The sequence below is a fragment of the Mustela erminea genome, chromosome 3, assembly GCF_009829155.1.
Source record: "Mustela erminea isolate mMusErm1 chromosome 3, mMusErm1.Pri, whole genome shotgun sequence".
Taxonomy (NCBI): domain Eukaryota; kingdom Metazoa; phylum Chordata; class Mammalia; order Carnivora; family Mustelidae; genus Mustela; species Mustela erminea.
The window spans coordinates 57444792-57463590 of NC_045616.1; positions in this window are offsets into that span (position 1 = coordinate 57444792).

Below are 18799 nucleotides of genomic sequence, written 5' to 3' on the forward strand. Positions count from 1 at the left end.
ATTTGTTTTGTTACCATAAGTGACTCTTAATCTCACAAAACAAACTGAGGGTTGCTGGGGGGAGGGGGGTTGGGAGAAGGGGGATGGGGTTATAGACACTGGGGAGGGTATGTGCTTTGGTGAGTGCTGTGAAGTGTGTAAACCTGGCGATTCACAGACCTGTACCCCGGGGATAAAAATATATGTTTATAAAAAATAAAAAAATAAAAATTAAAAAAAATGAAATAGGTTATAAATATATTTTGGTAGAAAGTATTTAATAACAAGCAATATAAAATTTGAATTATGGTCATTATGCTTTATTATTGTTCTTTTTAAAATAAAAATTTTAATTAAAAAAAAAAAGAATTTGTTTTGTTGTTTATAATTTGGGTTGTGTGTTCCTAGCTTGGTGATGGTCCTAAGCTGAAGAGGCATTCCTCTAGAGGAGTTTCGCACTTGTTTTTTTTACAAGGACTCTGGAGCATTTAGGATCACTTTTAATTAATTTCATATTATGGGTTGCCTGGACTACACGGGTAGTCCAAATTTAAAACTCCCAACACATGTAATGGCTGACCTGTGGTTACAAATTCCTGGGAGAGATTTTCTTTTTTCCACTGTAAAGACAAATTAACTTTCATCTTCCTTTTCAAAATGGCATAAATTTTTATTGCCTATTCTGCAGCATTCTTGGTACAATCTTCACCTTGCACAGACCTCTATATGTTTCTGTCTGACATATAGCCATTAAATCCATGACCCTTTAGCATTAGGAGACGTTTTCCATTTCATTTTCATTTTTAGTCCCTGGGGATTAAAATATAGTTTTATTTTATTGATTTTAAATTAATATTTATACTGATACAGTAAGTATATTCTTCATTTAACTATTGTTGAAGTTCCCCTTGTTTCATTTTTACTTGTTTTTCATGTATATGATCCATTTTCATTTTTTTCTAATACTAACTGTCTTTGAATGGAGCCAGATTTTTGCTGAAGAACAGTGTCAGGAGGGGTGTTTCTGAGTTGGGAATACAAAAGCATCTGTACCCTGGAAAATAAATGAAGACTGAATGTTTTTCCTTTTCATGGCTGTATGAACAATGGACATTAGTGGTTCTGGTACAAAATATATTCTCAACAAATACTTCTAAAAAGTTTTTATTTTAATTTCAATTAGTTAACATACAGTATTATATTAGTTTCAGGTGTACTATATAGTGATTCAACACCTCCATACATTACCCTGTGCTCATTACAAGTGCACTCCTTAATCTCTATTATTTATTTAATCCATCCCTCCACACACCTCCCCTCTGGCAACTACCAGTTTGTTCTCTGTAATTAAGAGTCTGTTTCTTTGGTTTCTCTCTCTCTGTTGTTTTCTTTTGCTCATTTGTTTTGTTTCTTTAAGTCCACATATGCCTGTAATCATGTGGTATTTGTCTTTCTCTGACTGATTTATTTTGCTTAGCATTATACTCTCTAGCTCTATCCATGTCACTGCAAATGGCAAGATTTCATTCCTTTTTATAGGTCAGCAATATTGTATATATATATACTACATCTTCTATATCCACTCATCAATTGATGGATTCTTGGCTGCACCAGTGTGCATTCCCACCAACAGTGCATGAGTGTTCCCCTTTCTCCACCTCTTTGTCAGCACCTCGTTTCTCGTGTTGTTGATTTCAGCCATCCTAACATATGTGAGGTGGTATCTAATTGTAGTTTTGACTTGCATTTCCCTGATGATGAGTGATACTGAACATCTTTTCATTTATCTGTTGGCTATCTGTATATCTTCTTTAGAGTAAGTTCTATTAATCTCTTCTGATCGCTTTTAAATTGGATTATTCATTTTATAGGTGTTGAGTTTTATATGTTCTTTATATATTTTGGATACTAACCCTTTATGAGATATACCATTTGCAAATATCTTCTCCCACCATGTTTGCTGCCTTTTAGTTTTGTTGATTGTTTCCTTTACTGTACAGAAGCTTTTTATTTTGGTGCCATCCTAATAGTTTATTTTTGCTTTTATTTCTCCTGCCTCAGGAGATATATTGAGAAAGAAGTTACCATGGCCAATGTCAAAGAAGTTACTGCCTGTGTTCTCTTCTAGAATTTTTATAATTTCAGGTCTCACACTTAGGTCTTTAATCTATTTTAAATTTATTTTTCTGTATGATATAAGTAAGTGGTCTAGTTTCATTCTCTTGCATGTTGCTGTCCAGTTTTCCCAAAAACATTTGTTGAAGAAAGTCTTTTTACCAATGAATATTCTTTCCTGTTTTATTTAAGATTAATTAACCATATAATTCTGGGTCCATTTCTGGGTTTTCTATTCTGTTCTGTTGATTTGTGTCTGTTTTTGTGCCACTACTACTGCCTTGATGACTACAGCTTTGTAAGGCAACTTAAAGTCTGGAATTGTGATGCTTCCAGATTTGCTTTTTTTTTCAAGGTTGTTTTGGCTATTTGGGGTCTTTTGGGTTCCATACAAATTTTAGAATTATTTGTTTTAGCTCTGTGAAAAATGGTGTTAGTGTTTTGGTAAGGATTGCATTAAATGTGTACATTGTTGTCATCAATATAGATTTTAACAAAATTTGTTCTTCTAACCCATGAGCATGGAATATCTTTCTACTTCTTTGTGTTTTCTTTAATTTTTTTCATCAGTGTTTTATAGTTTTCAGAGTACAGGTCTTTCACCTCTTTGGTGGATTTTATTTCTAGCTATCTTATTATTTTTAGGCAGTTGTAAATGGGATTGTTTCTTAATTTCTTTCTCTACTTCATTATGGGTGTATAGAAATGCAAAAAAAAATTCCGTATATTGATCTTGTATCCTGTGACTTCACTGAATTTGTTTACCAGTTCTAGCAGTTTTTTGGTGGATTTTTTTGGGATTTCTATATATAATATCATGTCATATACAAATAGTAAAAGTTTTGTTTCCTCCTTACTGATACAGATGTTTTTTATTTCTTTTTGTTGTCTCACTGCTGTGGCTTTACATACTTTTTGAATGAATAGTTGGATAACTATATAATCCAAGTTTATCTCTAATACCTACTCATTGCGTCTGTTTTTTCTTTTTATCAGGGTGCATATTTTTTCCCTTCAAATTTGGTATTCAAACATCTAACCTTCTTTAAAGTAAAATTCCTGTTATGCTGGATTGTTTCTTCTTTGCCCTATCATTTACTCAGGCTAGGAGGCTAGAGCAGAGACAATTAACTTCCTCTACATTCTGAGCTATTTGCGCTAGTTGTCTACAAGGGGCGGCCTTATTTCTTCTAGGTTTGCCAACAATCCAAAGCTCTTGTCTCTTTATTTAAAAGATCATCAGTTGGGCCTCTCAGGACTATAATACTGATTTTTAAAGAAATTTTTATCCTGTTAGATGTCTAAAAAAACTTGCTTGGGCACTCAGCTCCTTGTTTTCACTGGTGTAAATTTCTTGGTATTTGGAGGGCTTGCTTTGTAATTTATAGTTTGAGGTTGTGGCTATTTCCTTGTTTACTAAACATGGAGTGCTGCCCCTTCAACTTTTCATTAATTTATTATTCAACTTAACCCATGTATGTCCCTCTCTTTTTGTCATCAATATTCTCACTTCTAGGAAAAACTGCACCTTTTTCAACATCCAGTTCAGACTTTTTTCCACAACCACAACTCATCCTGCTATCTCTAAAGATTATTAACTTTAAGCTGGGAACAAGAAAATCATCTGATACTTTTCTCCCCATAATTTGGGCATCACCACATGATATTTCAGTGATTGAGCTCTGGGACCACTTATACGAAAACAAATCCATAATTATAGTAATATCAAGTGGGCGGCCTAATTGCCTAAAGATCTAAGTTGGATTCCTTTATATTATTGATTTATAAGCAACAGGGTTTTCAAGTTGTAACAGATTTAAAAATATCTAATTTCATAAATTTCCTTTGTGACCAGTGAATATATTGTAACATGGCAGATCTGGCTAGATAAGCTGTCTGTATCAACAGAAACTAGTTAATTAAGCCACTGGTATCAAACTTAAAATCTTTGTTTTCTTAGGACACTGTTTCTACCTAAGGGAACCAGTCAACAATGGGCTCCTATCCCATAATAATGTACTTTAACATTATGTTCTCCTCTACCTCAAGAAGTATGTTTCCTATAATAAAATACATACAATAAATTTTAAGTTCTTTAAAAGCAATATGTGTGATTGGTTTCTACCATATATATTTTTTTCTCTTGTATACTTATTAGACCAGAGTATAAGATAATCAATAAAAGAGAGAAAAAAAAAAGCAGAAATATTTTGCTCCTAATCTCTTTCCTAAAATTATGACAAATTCATGGGTTTTTTTACTTTGTTTTTAGCCTATTTTAGATGACTTAATACTCTCTTTAAATCAAAATCTAGGAGCTTTTATTTAAGTTTAATCAAATCTACATTGGGGAAACAAGAGGAACCAATCTTGCCAAATTTTAATATGCTTTCCAAGTGTGGAAGGTAGCTTGGTGTAGGGTTACAATGATCCAACATTTCTGAAATCTTTGGTGGCATTATCTATTGTTGGGAATGGAATTTTCTTCCCTTTCCCATAATTATCTGAACATTATGTCACTTTCGTATCCTGAATGTTTAATCAGTTCTGCTATAGTACTTGTTTGGAAAAATGAAAATTTGTTTCAAAACGATTTGAGTATAACACGGATTTTATGTTTCTTTATGTGTAATTTTGACTGCAGGAAACAGGTAAACATAGACAGCTGCACCTAAGCTTAACAACCAGATGAGTAGGAATCTACAAAACATACACATGCACAGGTATCAGTTTTTAAAGACTACCAACTTCTTCAGTTTACCGCATGTGTAATGAGGCAGGCACACTGATAACATCTGGTGTTACAACTTTTAATCCCATGTCAACTAAGCTTCCTTCCTCCACTTCACACAGTAACCAACAAGCAGCAGTCCTTGCAAAGACCACTTCCACAAACCAACTTCAGGTCTGCGTCAATGCCACATTTAGCTTGGTATTTATACTCTTCTTAACCATTTAACATGTGTAAAACTGTGCTACCAGTTTTATTAAGTTCTTCTTCGTTTTTAATAAGTCATTGAGAAGATGTTTGAGTGCTGTGATCCTCACCCCATTTCTCACTTAATATAGGTATTTTGTAAATTAAACTTACTTGTTTTGAGATAATTGTAGGTTCACATGTAGTTCTAAGAAATAATACTGACATAGACAATGTATTCTTTACCCTGGTAACATCTTGCAAACTATAGTACAATATCACAAGCAAGATATTGTTATTGACATAGTCAAGATATAGAATTATTCTACCACCACAGGGAGGAATCCTCTCTGTTGCCATTTATTAAGCTCCTCCTATATTCCTCTTGGTCCCCCTTCTCCATCTTTAACCCCTGGCAACTACTGCTCTTCATTTTTATAGTTTTGACACTTCAAGGATGTTTATAAATGGAATCTACACTGTATAACCTTCTAGGTTTGGCATTTTTCACACAGTATAATTTCCTAGAGAGCCATTGGATTTATTGCATGTATCAGTAGTTTGTTGTTGTTGTTGTTGTTGTTGTTTAACTGCTGAGAAGAATTCTGTGGTATGGCTATGCCACAGTTCAACTACTCAGGATTGAAGAGCATCTGGGCTATTCCCCGTTTGGGGCTATTACAAATAAAATTGCCAACGCATCCATGTAAAAGTTTTTGTGTGAATGTAAGTCTTGATTTCTCTGGAATAAATTCCCAGAAGTGCAAATTCTGGACTGTTTGGAAGTTGTATGCTCAATGTAAGAAACTGTCAAACAGTTTTCCAAAGTAGCTGTACTACTTCACATTCCCAACAGCACTGGACTTATTTACCATCTTTTTACACATTTCAGTAAAACATGTCTTCATGCTTTTTGCTTATTCTTGAATTGGCTTGGCTTGTTTGTTTTTTCATTGTTAAGATTTTAGGATTCTTTGTGTATTCTAGATACTAGTCCTTTGTCAGCTATGCAGATAGCAAATTTCCCTCACCACCCTGTCCATAGCTTGTTTTTCCATGTTCTAAACAGGATCAAAAGTTTTTTACTTTGAAAGGGACTAATTCATCAATTTTGCCTTTATGGCTCTCATGCTTTGGTGTCAAGGCCCCATGGCTTCTGTTGAACAATTTTGCATCGTGCATGGTTTTTAGGCACGCACATGTCACATTATAGCAGAACTGACTGTACTTGGGAGAAACAATAAAAAACTATTAAGGTAGCAAACTTATAGTCTTAAAATAAGTTGTTGTCGGCTCAGTGAAATTCTGAAATCCCAACTAGATTCTGGGCCTCCATCTAAAACAATCTGGAAAATCTGACTTTAAGTCTGGTTGTATACTGCACTAAGTTCACCAGAGATGTGGCAATTATCTTGACAACATTTATTAACTCAGGGGAATAGATCCCCACAAGTTTCAGTGTGGAGACTCATTCCGTTCACAGCAGCACACAGTGATTAGCCATTCGTCTCAATAATTAGTAGGAAAATATCTGTCAATGAGTTTAGTACTCCTGTTCAAAGATCTTTTTATCTCACTGAGTTTCAATTAAGCAGGACTTCTATTACAACAAAAAGCTGAATGTTTTCCAGCCAGCCCCTCAGGAAAGATACCATTTTGGTTCTGAAAGCCATTATGAAAATTTGACCTTTTTACCTTTTCCTGACCAGGGCTTTTCCAGATGCAAATTTAATGGTTTAAACGCTGAATGCTATCAGCCTCATAAAGCATGAAACCTCCTCTCATCAAAGCAGCCATCATAATTTAACTGGCGAGGCTGCCACCGTGCAGTGGGCTCCAGCCGTGTGCCTGTCAGAGAAACCATCAAATCAGGCCTGCTCTTTCTTCAGCTTGCAGGGGTACTGAGACTTGACCTCGAGTTAGGTCTCTTCCATGCAGAGGGAGGGGAGGGAGGAAAATAAATTATTACATAAAACAAAGACTATATTATTTGGTACATATGTTATGGTTTACCCCATTTCATCCTCTGAACAAGGGATTGTCTGCCTTCAACTTTTCCAGGGCTCTTAAAATCCCTCTTTATAGTCTGTGCAGTCAACTTAATGAGGACCATTTGAGGAGCATAAGCGAAATGATGTCATTTGGTCTCTCTCTCTCTCCTCTTTTTTCCTCTCTAACTACAGGATTTGATCCACCCTGAGCGGGACATAATATGCACACAGTCTCCGAATTATTCAGATGAAAGCTCTGATTTGCTTCAGAGACCCACACTAATTCCTGCCTCTTCTACCATTCAAGACTATCCTTCTGGATACACCTGGAACGTACTGAGCATTGATGTGCCATGCATTATGCTAGACATTTTCATTTCACATGCACTCATTCTACCCTCACAACAATCTGCATTGCTAACTTACACAGCTCTGGAAGATTAGTTTTAGACTTGCCTCATTATATTACACCCAGAGGAGGGTTGGGGCCAGGGTGTGCTGGCTTGTAAGAACTGATTGTTAAATTTTCAGGAATTTTGTGAGCACTTATTGAATACAGCCATTATTAGAAGTTATGTTAAATAAACTTACAAATAAATACACTATATTTAAAGCAAAGATAAATACTCAAAATTCATCACTTCCTAATTATTTTACTATGTTTCACTAGTATCTCTGCCCTTGAGGTCATTTATAGTTCTTATGTCTGTGTGGTGAAAATGTAATAGTGGGCTGCTGAACATCAATTCCCAATTCTACTCACAGTGATGTTATGCTGGTAGCTTAAAATCAGCATAGGTAGGGGGTATTTGCATTAATGAAACCCACAAAAGCTACAAATCAGAGGTTTTGTCTTCCAGAGAGCTGGTTGCCGATAATTGCCAGCACACCAGTGACTACACTTTTCCAAGGCTCATATGTTGTGCTATGAATAATACTTTATTGACTGCAAGCTTTGTGGATAACTGCAAACCAAAATAAATTAACCCCATGATAAAAAGCCTCTCTGTGTCTTGAACTCTGGTAGAAATCAGAAACATATTGAATGCATTCTTTTGTTGTTGTAGAAGAAAAATGTCCTCAACTAAGGGACTGGATTCATGTGTGTCACACAAATCCACACCTGTCTGAGCACGGTGGGTAGAGCCTCAAAGACAATGTTTGTATGAGAAAATGAATAACTCCATATGAACTAATATATCCTAAGGAGAGAAAATATGATTCATGCAGTATGGACCAAGGGCAATTTTTGTGATCACAACTGGAATGTATGCTGGCTTCTAGCTCTTTCCTCCACCTGAGGTTTGTACCCGAGTTCTGTGTGATGATGCTTCTGAAAGAAGGCAACATCAGGAGCAAATACGCCATTTCACTAAAATCAATATGTGATGCTGGCAGCATGAAGCAGACCAGCTTCGTGATCATGCAAACAGTGTAGCATGAGATAGGGTTGAGAATTCTTCTTCACTTCAGCAAGACACTAAACCAGGATTTAGGAAACCCAACACAACACGCAAAGCAGGAAAGGTCACATGGTCTGTCTAGTCTGTTTAGTCTACATTTGGAGTTGATTAGAAGTCCCAAAGGACCAGTGCATTATGGAGAATCAGATGGGGTCCATGCAGTTCAACATCGCTGTAATAGACAGATGTGAGAAGACAAAAAGTTGAGAACTAAAGGGTACTTACAAAGTACCAGAATAGCATACCCAAGTATGTAGGGAGAAAATGGAAGACCCCACCTAATGGCCAGGAGTATTGGTTATATGACCACATATGGTAACAAGCTCAAGGGACTTCTTGAAATAATTGGGAGAAATTTAAGAGGGATAAAGCCTCACTTTTTTTTTTTTTTTTTTTTTAAAAATAGGAACTGAGTCAGGAAATACTACCCTGTCACTTCCATTCAGATCTAGTTTTCCTCAGCTTGGACTGGCTGCAATGGGACCAAAGTGGTTTCTCATCAGTAAGTCCAATGGCTTATCCATGTTTTAAGATGGGAAAGCATAAAACCAGAATTAACATAAATTCTAAGTGACTATTCTGTTTTATTCAATGAAGACTAGACAGAAGAAATAACAGTATGTATTTAGATAGTTTTTTCCAGTGAGAAGAATCTGATTCATTCTCTTTTGTCATTTTCATCATAAAGCATCTCTCTTAATGAGTTCATAAAACAAAGTGCAACAAAGTAAAGGTCTTCTGTTTTGAGGAAGTGTCATCAAAACATTTGGCCCTGCGCCCTGCCACTCACTCACGGAGTGACCTTTTTCAAGTCATGAAACATCTGTGTCCCTCTGCTCACCATCAACAACTGGAGGATTCTAAGATCCTAGGATTCGAAGTGGGCCAATCCAAAGGAAACCATGCCCACAAAGAAATGTGTTTCCAATTATTCAAGTGGCCAAATAGTCAATCACCAGATAATCTTCTTTGGAAGAAATCTTCATAGCAATCTTTGAAACACATCTGGCCTAGTGGACAGTGTTAATGACTCTTTTATGGTTTAATGTACCAGGCCTCCTTTTCCATTCGTTTCACTGGCACACTGCAGGGAAGAGTACTGCCACAAAAACCTCCCCAGTGACTCTCTGAGGTATTTCCACACAGACATTTCACACCTTGCAGACTGTGTATTTCATACGTGTATGTGAGACAGACATCCATCTCACAGCTCAGGTCTGAACTCTTTAAGTGCACTTTCCCCGCTTCATGATTTAGAATAACTCGGGTGTAGACTGAGCATTATTTGCATCTTTTCAAGATCCCGTGTCCACTAAGTGTGTTGAAAAATAAACAAATAGTGTCTAGGTGTGCTTAATTATTTATTATTTTCAATATAAAAGAGAGAATTTATCATAGAAGTAACTTTCGGATTAGTTAATATTCGGCTGCTGAACCAGGATAAGAAAAGCTCCCAGGAAGCTACTGTCGGTAATTTCCTAAATAAATCCACACCTTACTACAAAGTAAAACAAGTAAGGGGCTTGGTGCTTCTCCAACAGAGAAAAGCAACGTTTGTAACAAAAGCAAAAAATTGAAGGTAAATTGCTGGATGGTTTTCCTCCCCACACCAGGACATTGGGTGTGGCTCACAGGTTGAGCAACCACTTGTCATATCAAAAAGAATGCCATTATTGTATATAGAAATATTTTAGTGCTGTGAGAAAGAGATTGTAGTAGTGTGCAGGAAAAAAAGAGCATATTTATCTTAAGAAAAGCAACAATTTGTGGTCCTCACTTTGATTTGAGATTGGCTACACACCTAACTCAGCTCTACCAAAAGACATGCTGCTTTGGGCATAGTTGCTGAATACTGTGCTGGCCTGTTCTTTCTATTTAGGGACGGGTGACATTTACATTCAATCATTTGTGCTAAGAGAAAATCAAGCTGTATGGCCCCTGAAGGAGATTAGAGAGGTAAGAGGAACACTGTTCCCTGGGTCTCAGAGTTCTGTCAGTCACCAAAATTCATGTTGAATGGCAGACAGAATAACCACTGGTCTACGAGTCCAGGAACCCAAGTTCTAGACATGTGTCTGCTACTATTGGGGTGTGGCTCCTTTGGCAAACCACCTAAACACTCAGAGTTAGATTAAATAATTATCATGATCCCTTCAAGTTCTACATTTTAGAATTCTTGCAAGAAACTGTGACTATTTTTTATAAATCAATCATTTTTAAGTCTCTCAGTGAATGAACATTAATACTTAGACATTTCAGAATGTATATGGTCTGAGGGCAATTGAAATCAGGGACTCACCCAGACTCCATATTAGGTTTTTCTGAAAGTTTTTTCAAAGATTTTATTTATTTATTTGACAGACAGAGAGATCACAAGTAGACAGAGAGGCAGGCAGAGAGGGAGAAGCAGGCTCTTGCTGAGCAAAGATATGGGCCTCGATCCTAGGACTCTGATATCATGACCCTAGCTGAAGGCAGAGGCTTAAACCACTAAGCCACCCAGGCGCCCCTGATTTTATGAATTGTTAAAATAAGTAACTGATGGGCAATGAATCCAGGGCGCACTGTGTTAGAGAGAAGGAGGAAAAAAAATACAGCTCCACAATCCTCTCGGAATAATCCTGATTCCTTAATCTCCTTGTTCCAGTCTTGATTTGGAAAGATAATCAGCATGCAGACCACAGAATATCACTATGTTATGGGGAGGGGAGAAAATAGAGGTGAAGAATGGGTATTTATGTTGGGTCAAACTGCAGTGCTCTCCAAATGATTTAGACCTATTCTGTCTAATAATGTGGGCACTAGCCATGTGACTATTGAGCATTTGAAATGAGGCCAGTATAAACTGAAATGAGCTTTAAGTGTGAAATGTACACTGATGTTTGAGCACTTACTATTAAAAAAAGATCAATGTAAAATATCTAGATGGTTTTTATAGTAATTACACGTTGAAATGATTATATTTTGGATAAAATATATTAATTCTACTTTTTTTTTTCTTTTTAAAATGTGTCTATTAGAACAGTTAAGATTGCATATGTGGTTCACATTGTATTTCTGCTGGACATTGTTTGTTCAGACATATGCTGACCTTTTATGAACCCTGAAAGATTTATGTTCCTCACTGCATAGCCAAGAACCCAAGACTGAGATTATAGGATAGAAATGGAAGTAGAGGAAACAGGGAGGCAGAATGGATGGTAAAAAAAATTAGCACTGTGCCCAGAGCTATAGGTTTGTCATTTTTCTGTTGTTCCCCAAACATTTCCTCTCTCTTACTGGGTTTACTTTCTATTTTATTTTATTTTATTTATTTTATTTTATTTGACAGAGAGAGAAAGACAGCGAGAGAGGGAACACAAGCAGGGGGAGTGGGAGAGGGAGAAGCAGGATTCCAAGCCAACGTGGGGCTTGATGGACCCTGGGATCATGACCTGAGCTGAAGGCAGACACTTAACAACTGAGCCACCCAGGCGCCCCTACCTACTTTTTTTTTTTTTTAACTAAAGATATTTTGATTTATAGACATGAGTATGTCTTTATCTCCCTCCTCGTCCCTTCAGAGCAGGGAAACTAGCAAATCATGGAAGACCCACAGAGACCACCAGCATAAAGTGAGCTTCCGAAACAGACATGCCCTGATTACCATGACAGACACTGGCAGTCACCTAACAATTTCCATACCTCCTTTTCAACAGTACCCAGTTTTGGTCAGGTATTTAACCTACTGGATTATTTACTTTTTATTATTCATTTGTCTAAGATACCTATTCACAGAAAAGTCTGAATAATTAATAAGCCTATTACAAGATGCTTAATACCCGAAATAGTAAGAGATATTTGAATTATATACATATATATATATATTTTTAAGATTTTATTTATTCATTTGACAGACAGAGATCACAAGCAGGCTCCCCGCTGAGCAGAGAGCCCGATGCGGTGCTCGATCCCAGAACCCTGGGATCATGACCTGAGCCAAAGGCAGAGGCTTTAACCCACTGAGCCACCCAGACATCCTGAGATATTTGAATTAAACAAAAAGTGAGATGCCTTTCAAATTCATCATATTGAAATCATTTAAAACTATGGTAGCAGTAAATGTAAGCAAGGATGTAGAGCCATAGATAATGTCATAAACTGCTGGTGGAAGCATACACTGGTACAACATAGTAGGATAATTCGACAATATATAGTGTAGTAAACACTGAATATACTTTAACCTAGTAATTGCTCTTCTAACTACTTATCCAGGACATATGGAGAAGGATGTTCACATAGCAATATTTGCAATAGTCTAATAAATATAAAATGTGGTATATACATAATGCAACTTGATACAGCAATTAAAATAATGAACTGGGGGGGTGATGTATTAATATTTACAAATCACTTCAATATATTAGTGATTGAAGAGAACAGTTGGAAACTGACACTTACATGCAATACCAGTTATGTAAAATTGGAAGATACACAAAACAATGTATTATTTACCAATCCATGTCTAGTATGTATCTGATAATATATGATAAAACAAATTCAGAATAATTCTTACCTCGAGAGAGAGAGGGATCAGGGAAAAATACAGAGAGCCTTCAATTTATATGTAGTTTCACTTCCTTTAAGGTGGGGAGCAAATGTGATAAAATGGGCTAAGTAAAGACAAGCTATTTTTAATCTCTGTTTGGCTAAATAAAAAGTAATCACTGGGGCACCTGGGTGGCTCAGTGTAGTTAAAGCCCCTGCCTTCAGCTCAGGTCATGATCCCAGAGTCCTGGGATCAAGCCTCGCATCAGGCTCTCTGCTCAGCAGGGAACCTGCTTCCTCCTCTCTCTCTCTGCCTGCCTCTCCGCCTACTTGTGATCTCTCTCTCTGTTAAATAAATAAATAAAATCTTTTAAAAAAAGAAAAAAGTAATCACCAATTTCTCTGTCATACATTCATTTATTCATGTGACAAGTAAATCATGTTTGAGTCCCTACTGGGTGCTAACGGCTGGGGATGTTAAAAAAGGAGAAGAGCACTGGTGAGGGATTGAGAGCAGCAGTGGGGCATAGAGCACAGGCAGTCAGTCCTGTGTGGTGCCGTGGGTAGGGAGGAGCTCAGGGAAGCCCTCCTAAAGAATCAGTCCCCAGAGCGGAACTTCAGTAATAAGAAAGAGTTAGGGAAGAAAGGGAATAGAAGCAGTGAGCCTTGGCACTTGGGGAAAAGAAATCCCAGCATGTGTTTCATCAGGGAGGGTGCACAATCAGACTGTCCTGTCTGTGACAGGAAAGAACAGACTGGAAAAGGAGGGCAAGCCAAAGCAACCAAGCAAGCTTAGAAGTCATCAGTTTTGGATGACAACCTGAACTGGAGCGCTGGCACTGTAGGGAGATAAAAGGGCATATGGGCGCAGAGAATAGTTTAGATGAATCAGTATTTGGAGATAAATGGATGTTAACGGATGATGACAAAATGAGAGGAGTCAGGACGACTCCCAGGTTTCTCAAAATCAATCTCTGTCTTGGCAGAGATAGCACTTAAGGAAGTCAAATGTAATCATGTATGGAACTAATCTGGCCTCAGAATCAAGTGAAGCAGGTTCCCCACCACACACTCCTGCCCTTACACGAAGGCAATGCATTATGAAGGGCCATGAGTATCCCTGAAATCTGTTACTTCTACCTCAGTCACTTTCTAAAACATGACGGTAAATGCCTGGTAAGCCTTCCTTACTACACACCAGTGATGGGCTTTATGGAATTTTCTGAATATATCTGATGTCGTGGAAGGGGAAAGAAATCCAAGACACGGAGTGAGTGAAGACCATTAAATATAAATGACAGAGAAGTTTAGCTCCAAGTGTCCTTAGCAAACTCTACTGGAAAGTCTTCCCATTCTCTTTGGGAAAATGAAAGAACGACAAGTAGTTTTTGAAGGGAGATCATAAAATCCTCATAGTAAGATATTACATAAATCAGATATTTGCATTTCCAACATGCATGTTTGTTAGCTTGATTGGTTCCTTACAAAAAAAGGAAGGGGGAGATATTAAACTTGGGAAAATATTTAAATGCAATATCCAAATCAAATGTGAACACTTGGCCACTGCTCTCCTTTGGAGATTTTTCAGTTTATTTATCTAAGGTTTGAATGTAAGGTTTCATCAGCCGCTGAGTTGTGACTTGTTAAAGGTTTTTACCTTTAGAATCTGTGCTCCATGAAACCCTCCAACCACTCTCTACCAGAGACATAATATTATACAGAGCAGCCTTGTGTTGATTTTTTTCCAACCATCATACATTTTGGGCCAAGAACCACACACTAGGAAAAGCAAACCTCCCCAGTGCATCACCCAGAGTATTATTTTTTAATGTTCCACATTATATGAAAGAGAAAAATGTCTTCATTGTAACTGAATACATATAGGAAAAAAATACGAAGCCTTCTGAACGGACAAACATCAAGCGAATTCTAGCAGGACCAGGAGGAGCCTTAAAGAAGAGACTGAACCCAGCACCTCCCACTCTCCCCACCCCCACCCCCATCCCCTCAGCTCTCCTTAACCTTTGATTTCTCTTTCCTATTCCTTCCCAGTAAGAGCAATGATGAGGGCCTGTTCTTGCTTGAGAACTGAAATTGGAACTGTTTTGTCTATAGTGGAGGGAACTGTGGAAATGTGGACCCATCTGTTAGAGAGAGAATGCTCTTTAAATTGTGAAGGTTTTATAAGCTAAAATGGTAGAGGAGACCCCAGTCAAAATCAACTGATGAATCTCTAAGAGTTGAAAGAGCAAAAAGTGTTCAATGGGCAGGTGTTTACGGTTGCCCCACTACGAGCTATCAGTTTGCACGTCTGGGATAAACCTTGGACCAAACCATTCACAGTACATGTCTACAGTATTCAAACCACCCAAGGCACTTTTCACTGCCCAACAAATTTTGCCACCCAATAAAATTAGGCACTGTGAAGTTACGTATTTGCTTTGCCACCTCTCAGTTTATCTACTCCCGATTTGTGATAACCCGCTAAAATAACAGGGATAACAATGAAACATTTGGAGAACTGAGGTTCCCCCTCCCGTCTCTGGGTAGAGCATTTCTCACCAGCCTCTGTGTTTCAGTCTCTTTGTCTTTCCTAAAGCCATTAAAATTAAGCTGGATCTCATCACGGCACCTGTGCCGACACTAGCATTGGGTTTGCTTCTCCCCACTTCTGTCTGGGAGCAGGGACCAAAGCGGAGGGCAGTTTGTCCACCAGAGACTTGGTGGAGCTCTGGACTGGCACACTGCTGCTCTGGGCTTCCTGCAGATGGCATCGTCCAAACGCCTAGACAGAGGCCCCCGGACACCAGGTCAGATATCTCTGTGCAGAGAAAGTGATCGGTGGAGAACTAAAAGTAAGACTGGCCTAGAGCCTCATATCTCTCAGCAAACAAACACGCAAGAAGTAGGAACTTACAAATATCTCTGCATCCTCTTTATCTGTGCTACCTCATCTGCAGAGACAATGTTGTAGTTCCATACTTAACACAGGTGTGAGAAAAGGCAGATGCAAGATGAATATTGTATTTATAAGGAAAACAAGTCTTTGTTTCATCCCACAACTAGAAGACCCTGAGCGATCATCTCAGGCCTAGACGATACAGTGAATGGCTCAGGGACCACTGCGCATGGTCATGGCATAATGTGTCACCGACTTGTCAAGTGTCCCCAACTTTTCCTGGGCATCTATACAAGCCTCAGCATTCCATGTCAGCACGCTGCAGGGTCGGAACCGTATTTTCACACTGTATCATTGGAACGGGCCAGAAGTAGGTGTTCTGCACCTGACTCTTCCTTGTTGGCACCTCCCTGCCAAATGTTACTCATTTTCCCATCTTTCAGGTGTCTGCTGTCTAACCAAGAAGACAAGCTCATCAACCCCTTCATTCAGAGCTGACAGGAGCTTAAAATATTAGTCTTGTTCAGACACTGGTGCTGGAAAAGCTGTATTCATCACCCTTCTCAAAGAAAGAGACCCCTGGTGGAGGCTGGGGGTGGGAGTGGGGGGAGGGGCAGAACATCAGCCTAAGACTGGTTTTGATAGATACATCCAGAGTCTCCTAAACTAGCAGAATCAAGAGAGGTCAGAGTTCATTTGAAGCAAGAGTGAGAATGGGGGACTAGACCATCAAGCTCCAGGTCACACTCTCATGGAGCTACCTATCTTCCTTAGAGTTTCTGTCATCCAGCCATTCCACTCATCTTGTGGCTGTCATCTGCACAGCTCCCAGGTCACATCCCCAATCATGGAATAGACTGTCCCCAGGCCATTCTCTTCTCCACTCCAAGTCCTGCTGTCATCCTGCACAGCTTCCACAATCGTATGTTGGGTGAGGAGCACTTCCATCAACCCACTCGCAGAACTTCTCATTTCCTCAAACCAACAATCTTCACCTCTACTCCACCCCAGCTTCCCACTCTCACAGACACCTCCCATGCTCCCTCATGACTCAGGATTCCTCCACCCAGGAATGCATGAGCACACCTGAGGCCTCAGCTATCTCAACCTCCTCATTCCTGTGTAACTGCTCTTCCATCTGAGGCCTTCAAAGCCTCCTCTTCTCCCTTCTCCTTGACCACCACCCTCTTCATAGCTTTGTCTCCTTCTCTACTCTCAGAGATTTCCTAACATTACTTCAGACAGAATCCTCACAGTCCTTCTGCGCCTGCCCTCTGCTTTGGCTCAATCTCATTACTGACTTTTTTGTTTCTATACATAGAATGCTAAGTACTATTGTATAAACACACACACACACACACACACACACACACTCTCTCTCTCTCTCTCTCTCTCTCTCACAAGCACACATGTGTACAGACTGAGTCCATGAGAAATGTATCATCTGAATTAACTTGAGTCCAGCAGCCTGCAGTGCAACCCCTACCCATGATCTCTTTGCCATCTGTGTTCTTTGGTCCATCTCTTCTCAGCTTTCTCAAAACCAAGACTTCACCCTCTGCTGTCATTTTGTCCTCTTCCTCTTCACTGTTTTCTTCTTGGGAGCCTATAAGCAGACTCTTATAGATTTTTTAAAACGCTCTCCCTGCTTCATGTCAGCTTCTAGTTATTTCCCTCCTCTCTGTCCTAGCTTTTATAGGCAGGTCCTCAAAAGAATAGTCTAATAGACCAACGTACTCACTGGTTAGTCACTCTTCAAGTCGCTGCCATCTGGCTCGTCCACATGACACCACTGAAAGAGCTCTTGAAAAAAAGAATTAAAACTTTCAAATGTCACCTTGCAGAATTTGATAATATCAACTTTTCCTTCTTAGGCTTTCCTGTCCACTGATGTCTCTGGCCTCCTTCTTCCAGTGATCTTTTTGTTCCTCTTTTGTTGTACAATTCTTAAATGATGCTGTTTCTAAGGGAATAGCAAGGATCCAAATCCATGACTTCTTAGCTCTGTGACCTTGAAAGGTTTCCTAAACCACCCCAAGCTTTGATTTACTCAGCTGTAAAATGAGAATAATAACAGCACCTACCTCCAGGGGTTATCGTGAAGGTTAAGTGAATTCACACACGGAATGTGCTTACAATAGTTTCTGACAAATAGAAAATAGTAAATATTAGCTGTGGTGGTGGTGGTGGTGGTTATCATGATGATGTGCTTGGCATTCTTGCCCCTCCCGTCCATAGCTCATATAGGAAGGTCTCACGTCCTTTGCTACTACAAATACTTGTATCTGATGATTCCTCTCAAGCTCATTATGTTAAATACTAAACTTGTTTCATTTCTTCCTAAAAATTTACTCCTTCTCTACTGAAGGGAATCACAATGAATCACACCATTATCATTTATTCATTCTTTCAAGAAACACTTATCGGGTATCTGCTTCATACCAGGTGTTCTCTTCCCTGGGGACAGAGATGAAGGGCCAAGTCCCTGCTCTCGGAAGTAATAAATGAGTGAACACATAAGTGTTCTCTCAGAGAGTAAAGAGGTTTATGAAGAAAATAAAGTAACTTGGCAAAGGTGAAAGACATTTTTTTCTTAGAAAGGATAGCCAAGGGTAGAAGAAATGACATTTGACTGGAGAGGTGCCGAAGCCAGGATGCCAATGGGTAAGTTCTGACATTTTCATTTTCTTAACTCTCAGGTCAGCTCTCCACTTTCTTTTCTTCTTGCTGCTGTTTCTGGCCCCCATTTCTCTCACATCAGGTATTTTCAGAATCCCGAGATTCTAGAATGTCAAGGTGTGCACAATGAAATCATGATTCTTAACTTAGGTTAGCACATTCAAAGAGCATTTCATGGAAAATTCCCCTGGGATCTGTAGTCAGATAACTTTGAGAAACATTGGGTAAA